The sequence below is a fragment of the Cupressus sempervirens genome, chromosome 5 (genome assembly GCF_028749045.1).
Source record: "Cupressus sempervirens isolate cs-2001-9-10 chromosome 5, ASM2874904v1, whole genome shotgun sequence".
NCBI classification, from domain to species: Eukaryota; Viridiplantae; Streptophyta; class Pinopsida; order Cupressales; family Cupressaceae; genus Cupressus; species Cupressus sempervirens.
Genome location: NC_143122.1, coordinates 666,272,277 through 666,298,415, shown reverse-complemented (window position 1 = coordinate 666,298,415; position 26,139 = coordinate 666,272,277).

The following is a 26,139-nucleotide window of genomic DNA, read 5'->3' as shown; positions in this document are numbered from 1 at the left end:
GACACTAATAGTTGCAATCATTTCCCCTTGTCACTTGATCTCTCTCTTTTTGTTGCTACACTAGTGTAGATATCACATGTTGCATAGGTGTTACATGGGTAGGTTCAATAACTTTTGCACTTATCAATTGAATAAGAGCTTGAGTGGCCTCTTTCTCTTTGAGTGTGACTTCATCCTCTATGATTTGGATGCATGAATCTTTCTCAGGATTTACATCCTTGTTCAATTTTTTCATATAGATTGGTGGCATATATACAATCGATACCTTACCAAGTTTCTCAACACTTACAAATTCAATAATTTTTGTGACTATAGTATCATTAGTCTTCTTGACTTCATACACTAGATATTCAACTATCCATAACAAAATTAGGTTTGTAAAAAGTTTTCTTGAGTCCTTCATCAAACCTATAATTCCCTCTTTAGATAGTATATTAGGATTAGGTAGAGGGGTGTCACTATCATCCTCAATTATGATAGTGTCATTTTTTTCATATTCACTTACAAGTTCTTCAATTTCTACTGTCAGCTTGGCCACTTCTTTCTTATAATCATCTTTGAATTCTATACAATCTCAGCCTTCCCTCTCTTCTATTGTTGAAGTAAGCACTCCAAATTCTTATTTCCATACTCTTATATTGTCTATCTCAATTTCAAGATCTTTATTCTTCCTAATTTTATATTCCCTAACCCTCAGAATAAACTTCTTAACAAAATCTTCAAGGGCTATAGACATATGTGTCTTTCCCAAATCTAGCATAATGTGTGCCAATGTTGTTTCTCTTATTTTCTTTTTAGTGGTCGATTCCCATTTCCACTTGGAATCCATTATATTGCACAATCCTACTAGAAATCTAGTTCCCAATTCCATTAGTGTACGCCAAAAGTTAATTAACCTATCAATTATTGTGCCTTCAAGTTTGATCATAATTGTAAGAGCTATCATATTTTCACAATCCATCAATGTTGTGATTTGCTGTCTAGATTTGATTGTGTGACCAATTTTTTTACATCATGGTCACACAATCAAATCTAGATAGAAAATCATAACATTGATCATAATTGCCCAAAAAATCATATTGTAAGCCTTTGAGTGCCAAAATAATTGTTGATTTTACTAGTTTTCACATACTTGATATAAAATCTTATGAGGGAGTCAATTTGCTAATTTTAGTTTGTTGGCCTCATTAGACTTAGTCTTTTCTTCATTTTCCTCGTGCACTTGTGCACCTATTAATTTCCTTGTTGGTTTGACTTGCACATCTGCCTGTTTCCTTTTCTTTGATGGATTTCTTGGTAATAACTCGATAGGAGGTTGTGTTGACCTTCTTCTAGTGATTATCACCTTGCCTTTTGCTAGAGTCACCATTTCTTGCATGTTTTTTTGAAGATCTTCCTTCACCTTAGGTTAAATTATTACAATTTTTTTCTACCTAGTAGGCTTTGACTTCTCAAATTCAAGCTCTTTTCCTTTTCCTTCCTTAGCCTCTAAGGGTTGTCTAGACCCTTCTCCTTGTTCCATCCTACTAGCCTTAGAAACTTTTTTTTCCTTTTCTTTCCTACCTTAGGTGTTTTGACATCTATATTTAGCTCACCAATAATAGTGTCATATGTGCCAAACTTCTTGGTACTAGCATCAATATATTCTACCAATAGTGTAGTAACTATATAGTTGTAACATCATCTACATTTACCTCATAGGACACTAGCCTCAACCATGACACCCTCAGTAATACTACCTATGCATACAAAAAATATGTGTCTACCATGAAACATACTTCATCATAGTATTTTTCTACAACAAAGTTTAGAATCCTCATCATGTTCTTCATTTTAGCTTTAAACTCTTCAAAATAGTTGTCCATTACTACCTCAAAATTTTCTCCCAAACTATCTATTATGTCATTTAATTTTTCCAGAACAGTTCTATTTCTATCCCATCCAATCCTTTCCAATGATAGGAAAATAATTTTTTACATAGAAAAATATCAAATTAACAAGTAGCCAAACTCACAAGATGACTTCTTTTCTTTCCTTATTGCTTCTATGTTTTCCATGTTGATGCAATTGCATCTTGACAAGGTTGTAGGAATGATCTTTCTTTACAACTTTGTAGACCAATCAACTACTATGCAAGGTACATTTTTCAATATGATTGATAGAACTTGTATGAAATTCCACAAACAAAAGATTCAATTAATTGATCCTCAATACTGTCTATTGACATTCCACAACCATTCTAGTTCACCTTGGTCAATTTCTCAATCTAATTCTTGTTTTCGCTTCTTATGCTCTTTGGTCAATCCAATGTAGGGTACCCAATTACTCTTCAAATGATTGCCTTGTTTATCTTTATTGGTCCCCCTTCTAACCATATTTTCATGTTATTCACTCATCTTAGCACAATCTTGATCCATTGAATCTTGAAAACTTTAGGAAAACCTAGGGCATGGGTAATCCCTTTGTTAGACACTATCTTGAATTTGTTTTTCAGAATTTCAACAATGCATAGCTTTTTAGATGCTACTCTTATTTCATAATCTCCAATCTCTCCAATCTTACATCTATAGCATGATCTGATATCTTGATAGTCAAGACTCTGGGCGAAACTGATGACAACACTCCAATATCATCAATAGGGGTTTCAATGTTAACTAAATTTCTTAAATTTGGTGGAGGTTTCTAATCATTCCTAATGATTTGTGCACTACTACCCTTTACCATTTCACTACCAGATTCCATTGTGAATTATGTATTTCAATAATTTATTTTCACAAAATACCTTCACTAAATACCTTACTCGGTAATGAGAGTAACCATTACTTTACTTCACAAATTTTCTAAAAACTTGTTGAGATTATTTGCTTAGGTCACTGAAATTGCTTCTACCACCTTTAAATCTTCTCGTGAGCTCTCTAATTGCTTGGTGAGAAAAAATGAATGCCCAAATTCAATAAATACCTTCAATTTTTCATTTTAGGTATGCAATTAATGTCTTCATACTTAGATATTGTATGACAGCTAGCTCAATCTACACTTTAGTTTGGCCAAGGTTATTCACTTAGTCATAGCCATTTCACTCAGTCAATAGGAAAACTTTCTTGGTCACTCGATCTATACCACAAGGCTTGGTTAATATAGACTGTACCACTGATGCTTGATACTTACTAATTTCTTACTTCTAACTATTCTTAATGCATCTTAATTTACAAAGAGATAACTTTAAATTACTTATATGCTAGGAACTAATGTAAAATATAGCTTTAAGCATACAGTTCCTACATACCTTCTTTCTTTAGTTAGATGTGGTGTGATCACCTACTATAACCATTAGATTGGGTAGTCACAATATCTTCTACTATGCTACTTCCAACCCTTCTTTTCTTCTGTTTTGTCATTTCCATTACTTGGTGTTGGTGTTGGTGTCCTAGTTTTGCAGTTCTTACTAATGTGTCCAACTTTGAGACAACTAAAGCATACTATCTCTCAATTTAACCATTTCTTGTAATTTCCTTTGAAACTTGTCTTGATGCAATTCTCTAGAATCTGTCTATATTCTCCACAAAATAGTGACAATTGTACCATGTTTTATAATCAAAATTGTAAGAATTGCCTTTCTTTGTTGTATGATTATCTTTCTTAAGTGACCAATGTGACTTCTTCTTCTTAAGTCTATAGTCATAAGCTTTATGTCCATATTTTTGATAGTTGTATTAATGTCCTTATAATCTAGATACCATTCTAGTTGAATCATTTTTCTTTGATCTGCATTCATGTGTTTGATGTCTTATTTTCTTTCAATTTAGACAGTTATCACTTTGGCTTAGGTTTAGGGATTTATTTAGCATTTTTTCTTTTGAAAATGTTGGTTGTAAAACCAATTTTTCAACAATGATAATATGTAGGTTTGCCTTTTGATTTTGCATTCCTTTGTTCTCCATTTTTGGATGATTCTCCTTCTTTAGTAAGTGAATATTGCTTGAATCCACATCTAGAGGTGTCTTTTTCTCTAGGTGACTTCATCATATCTTCAAAATGTTTAATTGCTTCATTTGGTTTGTTCATCCTCTCCATGAGTTTGTTTTTCATGCCTTAACTCATTTTTCAATTTCTCATTCTGTAACTTTAGATTTGTGATCTCCACATCCTTTCTATTTTCTTTCTAATTTGTGATTACCTTTTGATGCATCATGTCAAGCTGATTGTTTGTAAGCTTCTAAAATTCAAATGATGTTTCTTTAAGTCTGCTAGCTACCTACCTTTTTTCTTCTTTAAAATGAGCTTATCTTCCATTGCTTTCTTCCTTTGTTCAATAGCTTCACACAGTGTAATTGATTGAATTTCTTGTTTTGTCTTGAGATCATTTACTTCCTTCACTAGCACACTATTCTTTTCTAGCAAGTTTGACATTGCTTCATCTTTGTGACTAGTCTTTCCATTCTCCGTCAACCCTTTTGTATCAACTTCTATCTATTGATTTTCATTAAGCTTGTTAGTAAAAAAAATTTCCCATATGATTTTTATATGTAAAATAGAGAAAAATGTATACCAACAAATGAATTCCTACACAAGACTAAGGAATTCTCTATTTAAAGTTTCTTCAATAACAACAGGCGCAACTACCTTTATTGCAGATAAAGAATTTTTGATCTTAGAACTCAACAGAATGACCTTTTTAGAATACAATCTACTGACATTGCTGAATCAACTTATTTTATCTCATCAATACAAAACAAAATTTTATGCTGAAGAACCACTTGATTTTAATTATCAAGATTATCTACATAACTAAAAATTAAACAATTGAGTAGGAAGATTTAATAAAACTAACTTCTCATAGCATCCCAAGTTCTGAATTGACAACTTCAAAATCAATAACAAATACAGCTAAGAGCTTTTGCATAAATAGTATCTTTAGAAATACTGATTTAAAAAAGTAGATAATAGTATCTACTTACAAATCCTTTAACCAAAATCAAACTGCAGAGTTTTCTTCATCTTTGCAAACTTCTAAAATGCTACTTCTAAAACTTGAAATTTAAACCACAAACAAAATTAGTTTTGTCTATCGATCTGCTAGAGATTCAACCTATGCCATACTAGTTATTACATATTTATAGGCATGGGGCTAGATAGATGCCAAAATTACCCCACCAGGAGTAAGATAGTCTATTAGTTAACATAATTGTTAATCGAAAAGCAAGAAAAGAAAAATGACAAAAAATAACAACTAAACAACAATGCATAACCACTTCTTTCAATCAGGTAGTGTCATCTCCACTGGCCATGTTTCTTGCCACTTTCCACATTTCATAGGTAGTTGAAAAGGTTGAGATGACAGAATGATGTGGCAAACCAATGTAGGTGAACCACTACTTCTAGATTTCTTTTTCTTTCTTTAACTTAGTTGTTTTCTCTTCATGCATTTCTAAGTTCTTCAGATTAATGATTAGCGTGGCCTTCGTATGTGCTACATTAGAAAAATATTAATTAGTTGGTGCCTTCTTGTCCTAGAGTGCTTGGAACTTTCTCTGAACCTCCCTGATTACCTCTTTAGATTGGGCAACAGAGTCATCTTCCTTATCTATGAACTACTTAACAAACCACTTAAGGTCATTTTGAGTTATTTGGTGTATGATCTTAAGTTCTTGTAGCTTTTTCTTGATCTCGGTCACACCCTATATCAATGCTCAATTTCTCCATTCAATATAGTCTTTGATCACATACATGGCCTTCTCATCTAAGCTTGCCATAGAATATTTGGCCTAGAATTTCTGCAATCCAAATTCTTGGATGTGTTCCAGCCATATCACTACCTTTGCCCAATTATTTCTCTCATTCTCATATCCTTCATTGCTCATTTCCACCTTTTTAGTAATGGCTAATATTTCTTTTGAAGCCTTATCCAAATGACCTATATGTTTCACAATATCATCCAGGACACCTTGCACCCATTCTCCTGCTATTTTTGCAATTGCTTTACATTTGTGTAGGTTTTCAAGAGATTGTTGGCTAGTTACAGAGGACACATTGATGATCGCTGATCGGTTTTGCTTCAGGATGAAGGATAGCATTAATATATTGCACCATGTTCTTGATAGTTTCCCTTATTTCCTATTTGTCCTGTCCATATTTCCATACCCTATGTACAATCTTTTTATTAGAGGCTTCGAATAATTCCATGTCCACCTCATGGTTCCCTTGCTCTAGATAAACTTTAGTTATCTAGTAGTCTTGAGGAGCCAAGGACTCGCATGAGCTTCCATCTAGTGGTGTAGCTATCTTGGCTAACCAACACCCAAAATTCTTATCAAAGTTGATCCTTCCTTTAGTCCTTTCCTTCTTCAGTTTAGGTGTTTTTCCCAGACATTTACTAAGTCATTGATTGGCATGGAAGGAGGAACGATGCTCCTCTTCTTCTGCACAAAAGTTTCCAACCATTTGGGTGTGACCTGTTCTTTGTTGGTAGTATGGGAGAATTTGGCTGAGGCAAGATTTCTTTCTTGGCCCCCAGTATTTACTGACAAGTTCTGAGGTTTAGGTACACTTTTTTCCATAGGTATTCTTCTACTACCTCGAGATCAACTATTATGGTACCCTTACTTTTGGTGGCTGATGTTTTCCTCATGCTTGAATGGCTCACCTGATTTTCTTTAGGAGTACCCTCCTGAACATGAAGTTGAAGTGGCTTTAGAACTACTTCAACTTCAACTTCAACTAGACCTACAATAGGATCATGAATATCTTGATGAGTGATCTCTTTTTTCTTTTTGGGAGCCTTTTTACTTTTACTTTTTGAAAACTTCCCAAAAAGGTCAGAAGTGATAACAGTTTTTGATTTTATCCAATTTGCAGTTCTAGCTAGCACATCCTTAGTGCGAGAGAAAACATCATCTTCTTCTCTCCTTCCCTAATCAATTTTGGGAATGGGCATGCACTCAACCTAATCGATGTAGAATGGATTAGGAACCTCTTCAAAATCCTCCTCCTTCATCTCACATGTATCAAGATCCATGTTAAACATAATGATTTGTTTAATAGTTAGACATGACCACAACCTTTTCCTTCAAATTCATTAAGGCAATTTTCTCAATAATCTTCCAACTACAAAGTGTGCACAAGAAAGACTACATTTTTAACATTATTTCTGAAAAAACCTATATAATCAAAATCTTCCTAAGAGGAGAAGGGTTTAAAGCAAAAATGAGCCAATGATTCCTTTGCTAACATAGCTTGTTTCAGGCTAGGGCATCTATAATGTCTAATTTCAATTAGGAAAAATACAAAAGAAGACCTCTAACAAATTTCAAAAGACTCTACCATAGGGATGAATTGTTTGCATATTTTAGATAAAACTATAGAGTCTAAATAGTAACAAGGTAACTCCAACGGTTTGCTAGAAAAGCCACCCATCCTGATGTATGTGAACCTAGGAAATTGAATATAAAAGCAACCATAGATTTGTACAACTTGCATGGCTTCTTCAGATAGCTTGTCATTTTCATGACCTTGAAGCTCAAAGACTAGCCTTCCTAGAAAGACATCATTTACCCTTCTAAACTCCTTACATAACACAGCCTCTTGAAGATCACTGCAATACTGATAAATGGGCATTTCATTGGTCCAAGGTGTATGTGGAAGATTTTTCCATTCTTTAGATGTTGCTAGGATATAAATCAAATAGGAAGATAAGAAAAGTGAACTAGAGTTGTTAATAGCTATTAAACCTTTGTGTAAATTCTTGGCAATCAGGTCAGCCTAGTCAATGAACTTACTTCCTTCAACAATCTTTTAGATGAAGAAATATGTCCAAGAATCCCAATGAAATGCTCAATAGTCAAAGGTTTGGGCAACCTTGAACCCCCTTCTGCAAGTTTCAAGAACCAGGACTGAGCTACCCTATTATCATAGCTACTTTTTCCTTTGGCATATAGGTTCTCTACCTCTTCGAACATCCATGGCTCATAGGGCTCTTTATGAGGAATTCTAAAGGCTGAATAGACACTGGTTCTATTAATTCTAACTATTACTTCCCCTAAAAATTTCTTGATGCACCTAGTGTCTAGGTTATAATGGTTTGCACACTCGATAACAAGTTCTAGGCATGTGATTGTAGTAGGAAAGGTAGGAGCTTCTAGTAACCCACAACTAGCTAGCTTTTGATGAATGGGATCTAACTAGGTGTTTCTAGTTCTCTCGATGACATTGAACAATTTTTTATTAACCAAAAATGTATCATGAATTTCAAGCAAAGAACTAAGCAAAAATGGCTTTTCAAACTTGGGCATTTTAGGATGGAATAACATCATGACTTGCTACTTGAAAGATGGGTTTGGAAAGATACAAATTGAATACTTCAAAACAAGGCAAGCACAAATGAAATTGTAGAGGGTTATGGCAAAACACTTATAGTTTGATAGAGCTACAACCTATGATTCATTCTCCCTACTCAACGGTGCTGAAATTTATTTGCAAATGGTGGAATGAGTGGGAAAAGAGGTAAAATGAATGCATTTAAGGGATGACTTACAAAGGAAAATGCATAATAGATAAGGAAAGTAAATGTAATAATTACTTATTTGTGCACTATGCATTGGAAAAGACCCTCTGAGTAATTTTTTATAAATGTCCATCAAATTTGCATGCATACTAGCACTCCATGTCATCATGAAATGAAAAATTTGCCCTTTCACCAGATCTTGTCATATCTAAACATGTACTACCTTAAAGTTCTTATTTATTAACCTGCCTACCTTGGGAAGTGTTTTTATTGGGACCCACCTTTCTTTTCACTCAAAGAATGGAAACTTGCATGAAAACAAAATTTCAGTATACCAAATCGACATAGAAGTTAAAGTTGAGGTTTAGATGGGTCAAACTTCAACTTCAACTTTGACTTCACCAAGAATGACTCGAGGATAGAAAGTGGACTTTGACAAATGGAAGGCTGATGCAAGCTTAAACTTGAAGTTGAGTCAGATGAAACTTCAAGTTCAACTTCAAGATCAAGGAAAGACTCAAGACTAAACCATTTCAAGACACAAGAAAAATATATATGGTAACAATTGACTCCATTTGGGGACTAAGACTAGAAGGATCATCAATGAACCTGGGGACTTTGGCTTTGTAGACCAACTCAAAAAGACAAAAACACAACACAAAGAATAGAGCAAGAAAAGAGTGAAACCCAAAAAGGTGGTATTTACAATGAGATAGAGAATAAACTCAAAATTGGTATAGCTTGAGGTCTTGCCTATTATAGGATAGGGGAAGATCATCTCCATTAAGGTATTGTAGCTTGAAGGCATTCAAACCCAGATCCTCATATATCACAAATGAGCCTTTCCATAAGCTCTCAAATTTGGTGTGGGCTCCTTTAGGTTCTTTCCTCTTATCTTGCAATAGTACTTGATCTCCTTTCATGAATCTTCATGGCTATGCCTTTCAATCAAAAATTATTTTGACCCTTGCTTGATGGTTTGTGATATGATCTACCAACTCTCATCTTTCTTCTTCTATTTTCTAAAGGTATAGTATTCTCTTTTCAATGGAAGACTGAAACATTTCATCTTCAATTGCTTTTTGCAAATTCAGTGTAGCTAGCTCCAAAGCCAAGGACAATTGCACTTCAACTCCATACACCAATTCTAAAGCTATCATGCCTATGGCTCTTTTGGGAGAAGTTTTATCAGCCCAAACTACTTCATATAACTTCTTGTGCCAATCTTTTCCCTTTTCATCTACCATCTTTTCCATAATATTCACCAAGTTTTTATTTGTGGACTCTACCTATCCATTTCCTTGAGGGTAATAATTTGAAGCATGAGGCAATTGGACGCCATGATCATAGCAATACAATTGAATTTCCTAGGATGAAAAATTATGTGCATTATTAGTCACTATTTTGTTGCGAGTACCAAAACGGGTCAAAATATTTTCTATCAAGAATGTACACACTACCTATGATGTTGTTGCTTTAACAAGAACTACCTCAACCCATTTAGTAAAATAATCAGTAGCAATGAGGATGTGTGTATGTCCTACACTAAAATTTGGATTAATAGGCCCTATAAAATCCAATCCCCATTGTTGAAAGGGTTCTTATATAATCAAAAGTTTAAGAGGGAGAGAGGCTAATTTTGGTTTCTTGGTAAACAATTTACATTTTTCACAATTCCTTAGCCAATGATAGGTAGCTTTAAACATACTTGGCCAATAGTATCCACTTCTTAAAATTTTAAAAGCTATCACTGTTGATGAAAAATGACCACTGCAGGCTCCTTCATGGAAGGTTTTCAGTAATTTTTCCTACTGGTTAGTATAAACACATCTTAAAAAAATACCATCTAGACCTCTTTTGTACAAGACATCATCAATGATTACAAACTTGGCTAGCTTGAGTTGAAGAGTCCTTTGGTCCTTTCCTTTTAAATGATTAGGACATCTTCCATATGTGAAGAAATAAGCTATGTTATAAAACCACTCATCTTTTAGGCCAACAAACAAACAATTAGGGTAAGGTTCTTCTTTTTCTTTTTCTACAATAATTCTACACAACCCTTTCCCTCAAACCAAATTAGTTGCTCGGATATCCAGATCAAATTCTTGCACTTTTGCTACCCATGTTGCTCAATTATTGACTACTACATCTTGTTGTGTGAGGATACTCTTGACTGCAGTGGATGGCACATAAGCTACGGAATGTGAATGCAAAATATAGTATCAAAAGTATTTCACTAATTTCACAATAGCAAAGGCTTGTTTTTCAGACAAGGAGTAATTCAACTCATGTTTCTTTAATGGAACACTCATAAAAGAGATAGGATTCTCTTCTCATCTATCATTTTTTGAAAGCAATATTCTTGACATGGTATGTTCTAATGCATATCAGTAAATTATAAAATATTTTTTGAAATTAGGATGAAAAAGTGTTGGAGCTTTAGCAATAACCTCTTTTATCTCTTGGAATGCTTTAGATGCTGGTTCATCCCATTTAAAATTTTGGTTTTCACTGAGAAATTTGACCATAGGCTTGACGGTCTCTACAAAATCAAGTACAAAATTTCTTAGGAAATTGATCTGTCCAAAAAATGATTTAACACCATTGTGATTGACAGGAAGGAATAGTTGCTAAATAGCTTTTACCCTTTTTGGGTCAATTTTGATTCCTTCTTTTGAGACCATGTGCCCAAGTAACTTTCCCTTCGTTACAAAAAAAATTGAATTCTTAGGGTTCAATGAAATTCCAAGATCCCTACATTTTTGGAGCACTTTCCTGAGATCTTTTAGGTGTTTCTTCTGCCTTCTTGAAAACATTGTCATATCATCAAGATACACCATGATGCACCTATCCAATAAGTTACCAAAAGTTGAATTCATTTCTCACTGAAAGGTGGCACCAGCATTTATCAAGCCAAAATGCATTCTTTTGTAGGAAAAGGTGCCCCATGGTGCTGTAAATATTATTTTGTGTTGATCTTCTTTAGCAACTTCTATCTGATTATAACCTGAGAAACCATCTAGGGATGACATCATTTCTAAACCAGCAATCGTTTGAAGAATTTGATCCATTATTGGCAAAGAAAAATTATCCTTCAAACTTGCTTGATTAAGGTTTCTAAAATTAACGAAAATCCTTATCTCTCCATTCTTCTTTTTGACTGGTACTATGTTTGCCACCCATGTAGAATGATGAATTAGAAAGATAATGTGATTGTTAAGCATCTTATCTATCTCCTTAAGTATTGCATCAGAAACTTTTGGATTATATGTTCTCAATTTTTTCCTAAAAGGAGAGGTACCTAGTTTCAAAGTAATATGGTGTTTGAAGTGACCATTTCTAAAAGTCTTTAAGTCATCATAAGACTAGGTAAAGACATCTATATATTTTTTAAGAAGCTTGATGAATCTAGCTTTTTCACCTTCTTCACAATAGGTTCCCAAATTGATAATTTTTGGGATCATGTTTATCTCCCAAATTCACCTTTTCATAATCAACATTTGGATATTCTTTAGGTGATAAATCTTAAGCTAAGAAATTACTCACCTGTCAAAGAGCTTTTCAAGCTCAACTGGGCCTTTGGGTATTACATTCCCTTTTAATTATAACAAATCACTCTCATCAATGAGATCAGGACAAAATTCTCTACATTCAACATCCAAGCCTTCAAAATAGTTAGTAGAGAATTTTTCAATACTTTGCAAGAAAGCATTAATGTGAGCATCATCTTTAAATACTTGCCATTAATTGTTATTATTAAGGACACTTGGTCTATGAATGATCTCCACTAAATACTTTCTATTTATGAAATCAGGATGGGGAATTAACAAAGAAGTTAATACTGCCAAGGAGTCTACCTTATCATTCTATTCTCGAGGAATTGCTTCAATTTCAAAAGCATCAAAACCTTCAATCTCATCCTATACACAATTTCTATAGTGTTTTAACCTTTGATTCTTCACTGAGAACATGTCTTTAACTTGTTTCACTATTAATTCAGCATCTCCTCTTACCTTTAGCAGTTTGATATTTCTCCTCTTGGCTTCTTCTATATCTAGAAGTAAAGCTTCCTATTCTATTGTATTATTAGTATTTTCAAAGGCAAGTTTACAAGAAGAAGGGTATTTCTCACCATCAGGTGATATTAGTACTACACTAGCCTCAGGTTTGTTTGAACAACAACTTCTGTCAAACTCAAGAGTCCGTAGCAAATCTTCTACTACTAATTTCTCACCTATTTTCTCATGTTTAGACAAGACCAAATAGTTGGCAAAATCAGTCTCTTGATAAAGGATCTGAGATTTGGGGTCATTAGATGGAAAGACTATATATTTGGATTTGGCTTGAGGTAACAAGGTTACTTTCTCCTTCCCTATAGGTATAAAAACTTGGGACCAATCCATTTTAACTTCCCCTCCTAGGTCTTGATAGAAAGTTTGAGTAAGAAGCATACCATAACTTGTAGGAATGTCTACTACTACGATGGTGAGCTTGATTCTTTTCTTAGGGTAAGTAGCTAAAGACACTTGGGCATCTTTAATTTGACCTATTAAATGTACTTGTCTTCAATCCATGAAATAACATTTACCAAATGTTTTAGTTAAAGGAAGATCTAAAGCTTTTTCTACTACTATTGGCATTATATTATCAAAAGTGCCTGAATCTATAATGCAGATGCTTAGCTTAAAGCCATGGAGAAAGAGAGAGACATAGAATGGATTAGGTTTGTGATTATAGGAAGGTTCAGGACTAATTTTTTGGATGTTTTTGTCTTAGACAGTTCGATTATCTCTTCCTATTTATTGGATGTTTGTGTCTCAAATTTCTTACCCTTGGAAGATTCCTTCTTATATTGGGCAACTGTTTCATTGTTTCCTAAAACCTCAACTTCATTAATCTATTTAGCTATTATGTCAGGAGATAATTGCTTAACATATTCAACTAATTTATTAAGTTCTCTAGCATTCATTCTCAAATATTCTATAGGAGAAATTTGTATCCTTGATGTTTTACAAAACTCAACAATGTCAAATGTAGAATCAGAATGAGCCCTTTTCAAGATTTGAGGAGTAGTTGTTAAAATAGGTGATGATTTACCCTTAGTTTCTCCCTTTTCCTTTTGCTCCTTAGCCTGAGTAGGAGTTGTACTATTTTTAGCATGAACATTAGCTACTATGGTTCTTTGCCCTCAACTCAACACTGAACATGAAGCCTCTTCCAAAGTTAATAAGATTTCATTACCCCTGTCAAAATTAGATTCATACTCAAGGTAATAGCTTACAGAGTTGCCAAGTTCCTCAAAAGGTTCTTCCTCTATTATTACATTAGTGGAAGTTGCTTTTTCTTCTTCAAGTTGTTGATGTCTAACATTTTTAGGGCAAGAACTTCCCTCATGATCATTTGTAAGATGAAAAACACACATGTTATTTTTGCTAGGTGGAGCTTCAATTTGTAATTTTTGTTGACTTGAGGGTAATGTAAGCTATTTTCCCTGAAAACTACTTTTCCCTGGATATTTTCTTGGAATATCTTGGTAATGAGTATTCATTTTAGGGAGTTGCTTCTTAATAGTCATCACATCATTAATGAGCTTTTGAACTAATAGGTTTGATTTTTCTGAGGAAGATGGTTGGGGTTTAGAATTTTGTATCTTATTTTTCCATTTCCTTGTAGCTAAAAGGTCATCTTCTAGTTCAATTGCTAGTCTTTGGGCAGCTTCAACATTTGCTACTATGTTTCTCCTTATGTGAAAGCTGATGTTTGGAGGCATTGCATTAACAAAGAATTCTTTATGGTTCTCATCATTGGGTCTCTTGGCAATAGAAATTTTATGAATTATCTTATTGAATTTTGCTACAAAATCTCTCATGGGTTCATGTACTTCCTTTTTTAACTAGGTTAATTGAAGTAGCAATGTATGTTCGTCATCAATAGATTTAAATCTATCTTCAAAAGTAGTACACATATGATTCCAGTTGGTAATGGACCCTTGTGGGAGATGATGAAACTAGTCAACAACATCATCAATTAAGGTTTGTACAAATAGTCTCACAACCACATTTCCATGTGCAACAGCAAGGACTAAACATGCAGTATTAAAAGCATTGAGATGTTCATCAGTCAATTTCTTTCCATCACCATAAAATTTTGGTAACACTTCTCTAGCACCTTTAGGAAGTGGATGTAGGTTACCTCCAAGAGCCAAGGGACTTACTTCTGCACCCCATGGGTTACCAACCATTCTAGGTGGAATGAAATTCAACAGTTGGACATTTAAATGAGAAGGTATTAATGTCCATAGTAAGATTAGGGCTTGAAGGCTTGTAGTTATGGGGATTGATTTCTTAGGAGATGTTGGCCTACTTTTACTCTTGATAGACTTCTTTCACTTCTTGGAGAAATCAGGGGCAAAATTAAGGCTCTTTACACATTTATAAGACTCATCAATAAACCTTGTCCTTTCTTCACTTCAAGCATACTTTTTACTAGACAATTTATCACAATATTGACTAACATTCGATAATCAGAATGGCCTTGGGATTAGTCTATCAACTATCACTTCTTCATTAGCAATTGGTACACCTCTAATGAGTTCTGCACTTTTTTCTTCTCTTTCAAGAACTTGATTAACCTATGTAAACTATTCTAGGCTTATTCTGAGTTTCCAGGATTGTGCACTTAGATCTAAAATAATGTCCTCTTGAGTATTATCAAACCGTAAGCTTGGTTGAAGTACTAGGAAATTTTTTTGATGAGGGAAAACCATTTTAGTCTTCCCCAGCAAAGTCACCAAAAACTATTAGTAAACCATTTTTCCCATATGATTTTTATATGTAAAATAGGGGAAAATGTATACCAACAAATAAATTCCTACACAAGGCTAAGGAATTATCTGCTTAAAGTTTCTTCAATAACAATAGGCATAGCCACCTTTATTGTAGATAAAGAATTTTTTTATCTTAAAACTCAATAGAATGACCTTTTTGGAATACAATCTACTGACATTGTTGAATCAACTTATTTTATCTCATCAATACAACCCAAATTTTTATGCTGAAGAACCACTTGATTTTAATTATCAAGATTATCCACATAATTGAAAATTAAACAATTGAGCAGGTAGATTTAATAAAACTAACTTCTCATAGCCTCCCAAGTTCTAAATTGATAACTTCTGAATCAATAACAAACACAACTAAGAGATTTTGCATAAATAGTATCTTTAGAAATACTGATTTAAACAAGTAGATAATAGTATCTACTTACAAATCCTTTAACCAAAATAAAACTATAGATTTTTCTTCATATTTGTAGAGTTTTGAAATGCTACTTCTAAAACTTGAAATTTAAACCACAAACAAAAATAGTTTTGTCTATCAATTTGCTAGAGATTCACCCTATGCCATACTAGTTATTGCATATTTATAGGCATGGGGCTAGACAATTGTCAAAATTACCCTACCAGAAGTAAGATAATCTCTTGGTTAACATTACTGTTAATCAAAAAGCAAGAAAAGAAAAATGATAGAAATGAATAACTAAGAAACTATGTGTAACCACTTATTTCAATCAGGTAGTTCCATCTCCACTGGCCATGTTTCTTTCCACTTTCCACATTTCATAGGTAGTCAAAAAGGTTGAGATGATAGACTGATGTGGTATACCAATGTAGGTGAACTGCTACTTCCAAATTTCTTTCTCTTTCTTCAACTCAGCTATTTTCTCTTCATGCATTTCTAAGTGCTTTAGATTAATGATTAGCATGGCCTCTGTATGTGCTTCAATAGAAAAATCTTTCTTAGTTGGTTCCTTCTTGTCCTGGAGTTCTTGGAAATTTTTTTGAACCTCCCTGATTACCTCTTTAGATTGGGCAATAGAGTCATCTTCCTTACTTATTAACTACTTGACAAACCACTTAAGGTCATTTTGAATTATCTAGTGTATGATCTTAAGTTCTTGTAGCTTTTACTTGATCTTGTTAAAATTTTTGATTTTATCCAATTTACAGTTCTAGCTAGGACATCCTTAGTGCAAGAGAAAACATCATCTTCTTCTCTCCTTCCCCAATCAATTTCAAGAATGGACATGCACTCAATTTGGTCGATGTAGAATGGATCAAGAACCTCTTCAAAATCTGCCTCCTTTAGCCCACACAAATCAAGATCCACATTAAACATAATTATTTGTTTAATAGTTAGGTGTGACCATAGCCTTTTCCTTACTTCAAATTCATTAAGGCAATTTTCCCAATAATCTTCTGCAGAGTGTGCACAAGAGAGACTACATTTTTAACATTATTTCCAACAAAATTTGTATAATCAGAATCTTCCTAGGAGGAGAAGGGTTTAAAGTAGAAATGAACCAATGATTCCTTCGCTAAAATAGCTTGTTTCAGGTTGGGGCATCTATAATGTCCAATTTCAATAGGGAAAAATACAAAAGAAGAGCTCTTAGGAATCTCAAAAGACTCTACCACAAGGACAAACTATCTACATATTTTGGATAAAACTATAGAGTCTAAACAGTAGAGTCTCAATGACGTTTCCCAACCTATACACTTCCATCTCCATGATCTTATCCTCTCAAGTTGTTAGGCCTCCTAACAAGAGAGCTAGGCTCTAATACCAATGATTGGAATAAGTATATGGGAAACAAGATACTCAGAGGGGGGGTGAATTAGGATCTTAAAATTTTATCATAAAAACAATTCCTTTAATTTATCCAAATTATTTCACAAATTGTGATGCTAAATCATAAATGTAATACATCACATCCATAATAGTTTAACACATAACAAAATGATTTTTTATTAGAAAATCTTCAAGATGAAGGTAAAATTGGGGTGGGATAAAACCCACAAATCTTCACTATTGCAACAATAAAGATAACCAGTTAAGGTTACAATGTTTGACCATAAGATATGATCTAAATTGTAAGGGGTATTTCCTATTATAAGCTCAAGATACTATTAGGTCTCACCTTGTTAAATGATTTTACACTCACAATAAAGTAAGGACTTTGTTAAGAGATTTGCATAGGCCTGTTAGGACAACTCTATTAAGAGATTTACCCTGTCTCAATTGTAAAATAATTAATTTAGTAACTGACCCTTAGTTTTCTTTGCAAGCTAATATTGAGTCTCCTCTTTCCTTTATCTTTGATGTGATTCTCCTAATCTAGTAAATCTATTTAGTCCTTTACTACTCTAATTTCACTCTACTAGATCTACCTTTGAAACTTCACTTCACTCCTTGACATGTGCATATCCCTTACACATTTTCATTGTATGTGATTCTAAGGTTATAATCCTCCTTAAATGACATCATGTGAAGTTTCTAGATCTTTATTGATGGCTTAAACTTCATCATTATTTTCTGTTTACATCCCTTTTCCTAATTGGTCAAATTTTATGCCTAAGGATCATTACCTTGTGTAATGATGCATAATCAACATCTGTTCTATCTCTACAAATGTTAAATTTCATATAAATGTTAGCTAAAATGGTTTATATATGAGTGTGTACCATTACAAACTCCTATATCAAAAATAAATTACTCTACACTAGAACATTCTTACGCTTAGTCATGTGTAAATCTTCATGTTGTTACTTAGATTCTATATGTGTGTTTGCTAGACTCTTAATAACATTTCAATATGATCATTCTTCTCAGCTCATACTATATTCCTTGGCTTTCTTTTTTACTCAATCTCTACAGAATGCTCGATAATAACTATCTCACTTGATATAAGTGTTGTATACTCTTTTGTTACTAGATAACTCAATCGCAGTGATGACCTTGTAATATTGCCTAGTAAATGACTTGCAAATGACTAAGTTTTAGGACATTAATCAACAACATAGGCTTAGAGATCAACAATTTGGTAAATATTGGTTTTGCAAGAACAAGTGATAATGGAAATCTATATTTGAAGATGAAATCTAAAAAGGGATACTATTAACTGATATATTTGTGGATGAAATCATATTTGGGGGAGATCATGCACTATGTAAATCATTTGTAGATGAAATGAGGAAATATTTTACATGTCTATGTTTGAAGAGATCAAATTCTTTGTCAGCTTGCAAGTGTATCAAATGAATCTTGAAAGGTATCTACATTACATAATCAAAGTAATTCAAGGAGATACTAAAAATATTTGTATTGAAGATTCAAGACTAGCTAGAACACCCATGGCTACTGGACATTAAATTTCAAAGAATGATGATTTTTCCCATGTGAATCAACTCTTGTATAGATCAATGATTGGAAATTTTCAATATATTGTTCATAGTATACTAGATATTGCCCTAGCAGTTGGGATTATTGCTAGATTTTTTGCAAATTCTAAAGAGAATGCCATGATGGTTGTAAAAAGAATACCAAGGTATCTCAAAGGAACTAAGGATTATGGATTGTATTACAAGAAGAATGATAATTTTGAACTAAAATTTTATATTAATTTAGATTAGGCTAGATATATTGATGAAAAAAAGAATACAAGTGGTGGAGCTTTATTTATAGGAAAGAGACTAGTTTCATGGATAAGAAAGAAACAAAATTGCATCTCCCAATCTATAGCAAAAGCTAAATATGTATTAGTATTGGTTAATTATTCTAATATAGTTTGGATTAAGAAATTATTGAAAGAAATGAAGGAAGAGATCAATGAACGTGTTTCTATATCCTATGATAACAAAAGTGCTATAAGGATTTCTAAATATCATGTGATGCACACCAAGACCAAGCACATTTCTATCAAGTATCATTACTTGAGATAGTTGGTACAAGGTAAAAAAAAGTGAGATTGGAGTATGTGAATACAAAGGAATAAATAGCTAATATACTCACAAAAGCTTTGCCTAAGGATCCTCATGAATATCTAAGAGGTAAATTGAGGATGATTCCTCTAACTTAGCCTATTTAAGTTAAGATGGAGCTCTACATCAAATTTTTTGATCTTAATATCTTATAAATTAATGTAGAAGGTCACACTTTGTGACTTTCCTAAAGTTATGAAGAGGTCAACACAAGAAAGATGACAAAGGAAGAACCTAGTTCAAAAAACTAACAAAGAGATATAAACATATTGAAGATGTATAAGACATAGTTTATTGGAGATGTTGAACTATCTTTGGTATTGTTATCAAAGAGGGAGAGATTGTCTATGCAATTAACAAGAAAGTAGATAAAGAGGGAGAGATTATAGATGAAATAAGTCATACATAAAAGATGGAAAGATTATGAAGCAAATAAATATGCAATAATGAGAAAGAGGGAGTTCATGTTCTAATATGAAGTTATGAGATGTTACAAGTGATTTCTAGAGGTGTTGCCTATCATAGCTATATGGATGAGCATCAAAATGAAACTAGAAAATGAGATCAAGGAGATTTCTAAACATTGAGATGAGAATTAGAATGAAACCATAGATATTAGTGAAGGTCTGATACTAAATACAAGGGGAGTTGATTGAATCAAGCATGTATTTTAGATTGTATGGTAATTGGAGGTGTTGTCATCAATTCCAAAGAGGGAGATTATTAGAAACTATAATTGGAATAATTCACTAGATTTTTATTGATGTCAAATCATACTGGTAAGATAATTTCTACTTGAGTAGAGTGTCATATCAAGATGATTGATGAAGAAGATTTGAAAAGAAAAGATAACAAGAAGACCTACTAGAAAGGTTGAGTTTTAGGAGCTACAATGGGCACTTGATAAGTTAGACCTTGGAAAGATAATGTGTTGTTAAATCATAACACTATGTGGAGAAGATAGTTGAGTTGGATCCTAGAAGTGATAGTCAATGAAGGACCACATGCATATGCTAAACTAAGATACAAAGAAGAAGATTAAGGAACTTATAGTTGAAGTTGAATTGTGCTTGTGCAACTAAGTGAAGAGTAGAAGCCAAGAAAATATAGTTTTGGTAGTGTACCAATAAAGGAGTATAAAAAAAATTAGACCAAGAAAGACAATACAATTTGAGCAAGAAAGCCTTATGATGACTGATTTATCTAATGATGACTGAGCCTACAAAACATAGTATTGACTAAGTGTTAGAATTTTATATTTTGTTAAGGAATTGAGATTCGTAGCCAAATTATTTAAATTTTTGGATTCATCCAAGCTCATGAAAGATAATTATTGATGAGCTGGAGCATTTAATGTTTGATAAATCATGTTTGAGTATTTCTAGACATGGATTCTAAGAGAAGTTTTGAGAAGTACCAATTGGAAGGAGAAGGAAGAAACAAATTGAGGGAAGGATTCGATGAATCTAACCTAACCCTAAGATCAATGGTGGGTTTAAAGTGGAAAAAAATCAAAGCTACCTATTTAAGGAAGCATAAAACTAGTAAATTTTGGAAAATTTGTGACTATGTGACTAAAAAGTTTAGTCACACCACTAAAACTTGTAGCCATGTGACTAAAATTGATCATATTTCACTATTTCTTTACAATTTATAGGTATAGGTGACTAAATACGTGACTAATTTGGTCGCAGGTAAAATCACAAGATTAACCAAATAGAAATGAGAATAAACTATCAAATAAATGTATAAATAAGTGATTGGAAAATTAGTCACTAATATTTAGTCACTTAAACACAAACAACTACATAAACTATGAAATAAATGACTACATAAGTGATAGGATAATTAGTCATTTTTACTTTCTCTAATGTTTATTTATTAATGGATTAGGTTAATTTTATTTTTCATAACTTATTCATGAAACTTGTAAAATATTTTTGTCATACTAATCATGGATTTACAATCTTTATATGAGATCATTCTAGCCTTATTTTTTTAACAAAACTCACCCTTTACACTCTCTATATGAATCCTTATTTCAATAAACCCTTCAAGGATATTCACAAATAAATCATGCTTCCATCAATAAGGTTCCTAACTCATGTTCATTACTAAGTTTCCTATCTTCACAAGTCATTACTTCATTTAAGGACCCAAAATATTTAAGATTCATATCCAACCAATATCTCAACATTTATTTACTATCATGGTCCTAAGAATAATAACATTTACCATTCAATATTGTTCCTTTAGGGATAAAGTACACTTTCTTTATTATTGGTATCTTTTCGCTTAGATCAAATAAATTAAATTGGCCTAATCTCATTACTGTATGTAACAAAATGACTAATCACTTTCAAATATCCCTTATGTCCATCAAATTTTATTATAACTACTCTTCTTCCTATTGAAAATATCTTTAAAACTAATTCTGTTAGAATTTGATAAATTATCTCTTTTTTAAGGTTTCATAAAATATAATAGTGTCTATAAAATAAATAAACTATGACATTTTTTTGGTTTCATAGTATCTATCATTTAGCAAGATTGCATGCACACAATTATAAATCTATGTGAATTGTGCTATAGCCAAATCAAATTCTCAAATTTACATAATTGTACAAGAAAATTTTGTTTCCAAAATAGAGATCTAAATACATGTTCATTAAATTTGATAAAAATTATGACAAAATTTAATTTAAAAACTTAAAAGAATTTTTTTTTAATAAAAATATTATTAAATATCGTCTGAGATTAAATTTTGTATATTATCCATTTATTAAATTTGTAATATAGATTTTCTATTTAAGTATACTTTAAAATTAATTAGCTATTACAAACTTTAGAATACTAAATCATATATAAAATCATAATTACAGTACTGGAGTTGTGAAAAAATTATTATTTATACTATTACTCAAATTAACAATTTGATTAACTCTTTCTTGCTATTATTTTACACTCTTCTTTTTAATTTTTGAAATTACATACACATTCTTTCTAAAATGATACTTTAGCAAAGCATTTTTTCATAAGCAATGCATTTTTCAATTAAAAAACCATGGCATGAAGCAATGAAGTTTTTTTCCCTCTCACTGAGTGTCATTAGCCCTTAAAAAGTCTCATGCAACTAGAAATTGGGTTTTTCGGCATGTCCATGGCCTACAATTTATACCTCGAGCAATCTCATGCCACTAACCTAGTTGAAGTAAGGTTAAAGTCTTCCATCTTTGAAGCCACATGTTGTAGCCATGGTAGATCATAATATAAGTAATGGATGACACCAAGAATTATCTCCACCACATGTGTATTTACCCCAGTCCAAATCTACTATCATTAACCTCTATGAGATCCCCAACCATGGTTCATGTTGCAATTATTTGTACTCAGTCTAGATTCAAATTGGTATGGCAGTCCTTCTTTTGTATTTATTTGAATGTCACTTAGTGTGCATGGTCATTTATGATGCTTCTTGATGTGTTTGTTACAAGAACGAATGAGCTGAGAGTTGGGGACATAGAGTATAGTGGATTTGGCTCTTACACTATGTACTAGGTAATTTCCCCAACTAGATGGTGTGCCTATGATATATTTTTTCTAACCCTGATGAACACTACATATGTTTGGGGGCTTCTAGCTTTTTGTCTAAGATTGAAGTAAACTATGTATCCTTAAAATAAAGAATCAATAACATCAAATGAATTTGACAAAAATGTACTAATTAAGTAGTAAATGTCCAAGGAAATTATCCCCATCAGGAAAGACCATCATTAAAACCTTGAGGATTTGGCCACCTAACCACTCTCCTTCATCATCACCACAATTTCTCTAAAAGATCAAAAACTCTTGGCATGTGTGTTTCAGAGCCCATATGCCATCTCTTTGAAGGATTTTGGAAAATAATTCATGTTCCCTACACATGCTTCCCTATTTTGCATACATGTCTACTAGGGCAGTTGCAATGACAACATTTGGAAAATTTGAATAGGTATCCATGCACTCCAAGCTATTATGTATAATTTTCCTAGAGAAGCCTATGCAAAAACATGTGTAAGAGTCCTATATGGACCATAAAACTAATTCCTCCATTCTATAAAAAGTTTAACTACTTCAAAAATTTGGCTTCCCTTGATATATTGGGTTTATTATTTTGAATGTAGATGAGAGACCCTATGTATTCATTTGGTGTAGAAATTACTCCAATTGACTGAAGTACTTCCTTCTTCTTGAGCCACATAGCATGTCATTATAGGAATCCAATTTGTATCAATGCAATTAGACTTCTTACTAGCCCATGTAAAGAAAGTGAGGAGAGCTTGTCCACTTATTCTCACCCTTTTCATTACTTGCTCAATCATTTCATAATTTATAATCATGCTCATCTGTGCAAAAGTAGCTTTTCCTTTAAGATTCTGAAGAAAAACCCTGCAGATTTTTTCATAATTACTAATATGGTCATCTATCCCCATTATTCTTCTTGATAGAATAATAGAATTATATATTGATAACAATTCATCAAATAGATTTTTCTTTTTAGGTGCCAATCCATTTCCTTCTTGTAATGAAATTATCTATTCCTCCTCTACACAAATTAATTGATTAATATCTATATCTCTAGAAATGCATTCTTTGATAGTGTTGAAATTGGTAATAGATTAAGGGTAGTAGTGAAAATCTATTTTTAAAATGAAGCATTTAGAATTCAGTTGCCTCATCCAATCAACACAGATATATCCATAACCCACAAAATCTTACACCTTCCAGCCATCCCTTGCAATCTAAAACCCATTCCTCTTCTTATGTGTTTATCAATAGTGATGACTATAGTAGGTTATACATGATTCCTTGAGTGGTAATTGTACATGGGTCCAAATGTCATAAATGTGAATGCAATTACAACCATTATCTCTTTAGCAAAAGACATATATTGATTCTATTTGCTTCTAGATTTGACAATGTGATAATTTCCACATAAAATCTTCTAAAGTGGGTCATGTTTATGATTTCATTTATTCTTTTGCTCCACACTTATCCTTAACAATGTCTTCTTTTTCTCTTCCTCTAGTGTTTTTCCTGATTTAGTTTTGTTTATTTTAGTGTTAGGGTGAATTGTGTTGAATGTGATCCTTCCTATTACAAGTTATCCATAAGTTGTTTAGGCTACATATCTAATCTACTATAATTTCTTTGACTACATATATATTACATCTATTCTCTCATAGAGTATTTACATAATGATCAATAGTCAATAAAAACTAATTTTAATTGTGAATAGTATTTGTTAGACATAACAAATATCATGTCTTTACCAATTCTTTGTGGGGCATTCCAATCTTCATGATTGATATTTTTCACTCTAATACTATTTCAGAAGGATAAGACTATCAAATCTAATCATTTACCATTTGAAATTACATTTTATTCTTCATGAATGAGATTTGTCACTACAATACTATGTTATCACATTTAATCATTGTTTAAGAAGTAATTTTGAAAGGAAATGCTTTGAAATAAAGCTAAACATCTAGGAAGAGAATCATTGATTAATAGCTAATTTTTCTATCATTATGTAGCATGTCCAAGTTGCAGTAGGAAGAAAATCAACAATTATTTATTTTATTTAGAAACTTATCAAGTTGGACCAGTTTGGATGTTACAATATGAATTGAATGTAAGCTATAGAGATGAAGCAATTAAAAAAAATACTATTTTTTACTAGTTTAGGATTAATAAAGATGGAAATGATTCCTAAAATAGAAGAATTTAAATTAAATTAAGATTTTTTTGGTAGCAACCATAAGGTTGTGAAATTTTTTTATTTGACCAAAGGAAAAAATTATTTGAAAAGGGTTTGATTGTTTGCCCCTTAAGGAGGGAGGGTATTTAAGGAGGACATGCATCTTTTGAAGGGGCATCAATCAAGAAATAGAGACCTGATTTGGATAAAAGGGTTGTGTCATTATCAGCATTTCTGACAAGCCTCACAACATACCATAATCAAAGCCTTAGGCAATCAATAAATATCTTTAGGAACAAATAATAATTAATATTTATTAATTATATGTGCCTTTTATTGTTATTCTCACCAATTAGAATTAACTCACCTAGAATTGACCTACAAAAAGTTAAAAACTTGAAACTACTAATTTAATTATTTTACCCAAATCCATTCATCTTCTTCCAAATGTTTTTATCATCTATGGTTTCAATCAACCAACCAATAAGAAAATAAGAATAGATTGTTTTATCTTTCAAAAAATACATGAGATTTATGGAAAATTAGAAAATTTTATGATTGATGAGTGCAAAAAAATATTGCTAACTAATTCTTATGCATATGTGAGCTTGAGGAGGCATCAAACTTCTCCAATTACTACATTTTCTTTCTATCACCCTCCTCCCATTTGAGTTGGTTTCCTGACACCACTGTTAGGTTTAAATGTTGAAATTATTTCATTGAATGGAGACATGATATACAATGATAGAATGTGATTACATTTAAGTACATGGAAAGCACCTAAATAAGTTCTATGGAAAGATAATAGCTAATTATTAATCAAAATTACAAGTTAGGATTGAAGGATCAAATTATAAATTACAATTTTATGATTAATTCTCAATTTAAGATATATGTGAATTAGTTTAAAATTGTAATGGAAATATTTCTATATAATCATGATATTTATTTTTGTACATTACAAAGATAAACTCAGTAGCAATGGTACATCAGTGTCTAGGTGTAGGCAGTTAAAGTCAAATTGCAAGCAATTTACGTATTCCATTCACTTTTGTTATTTTGTTTGCTAGTATAATGATA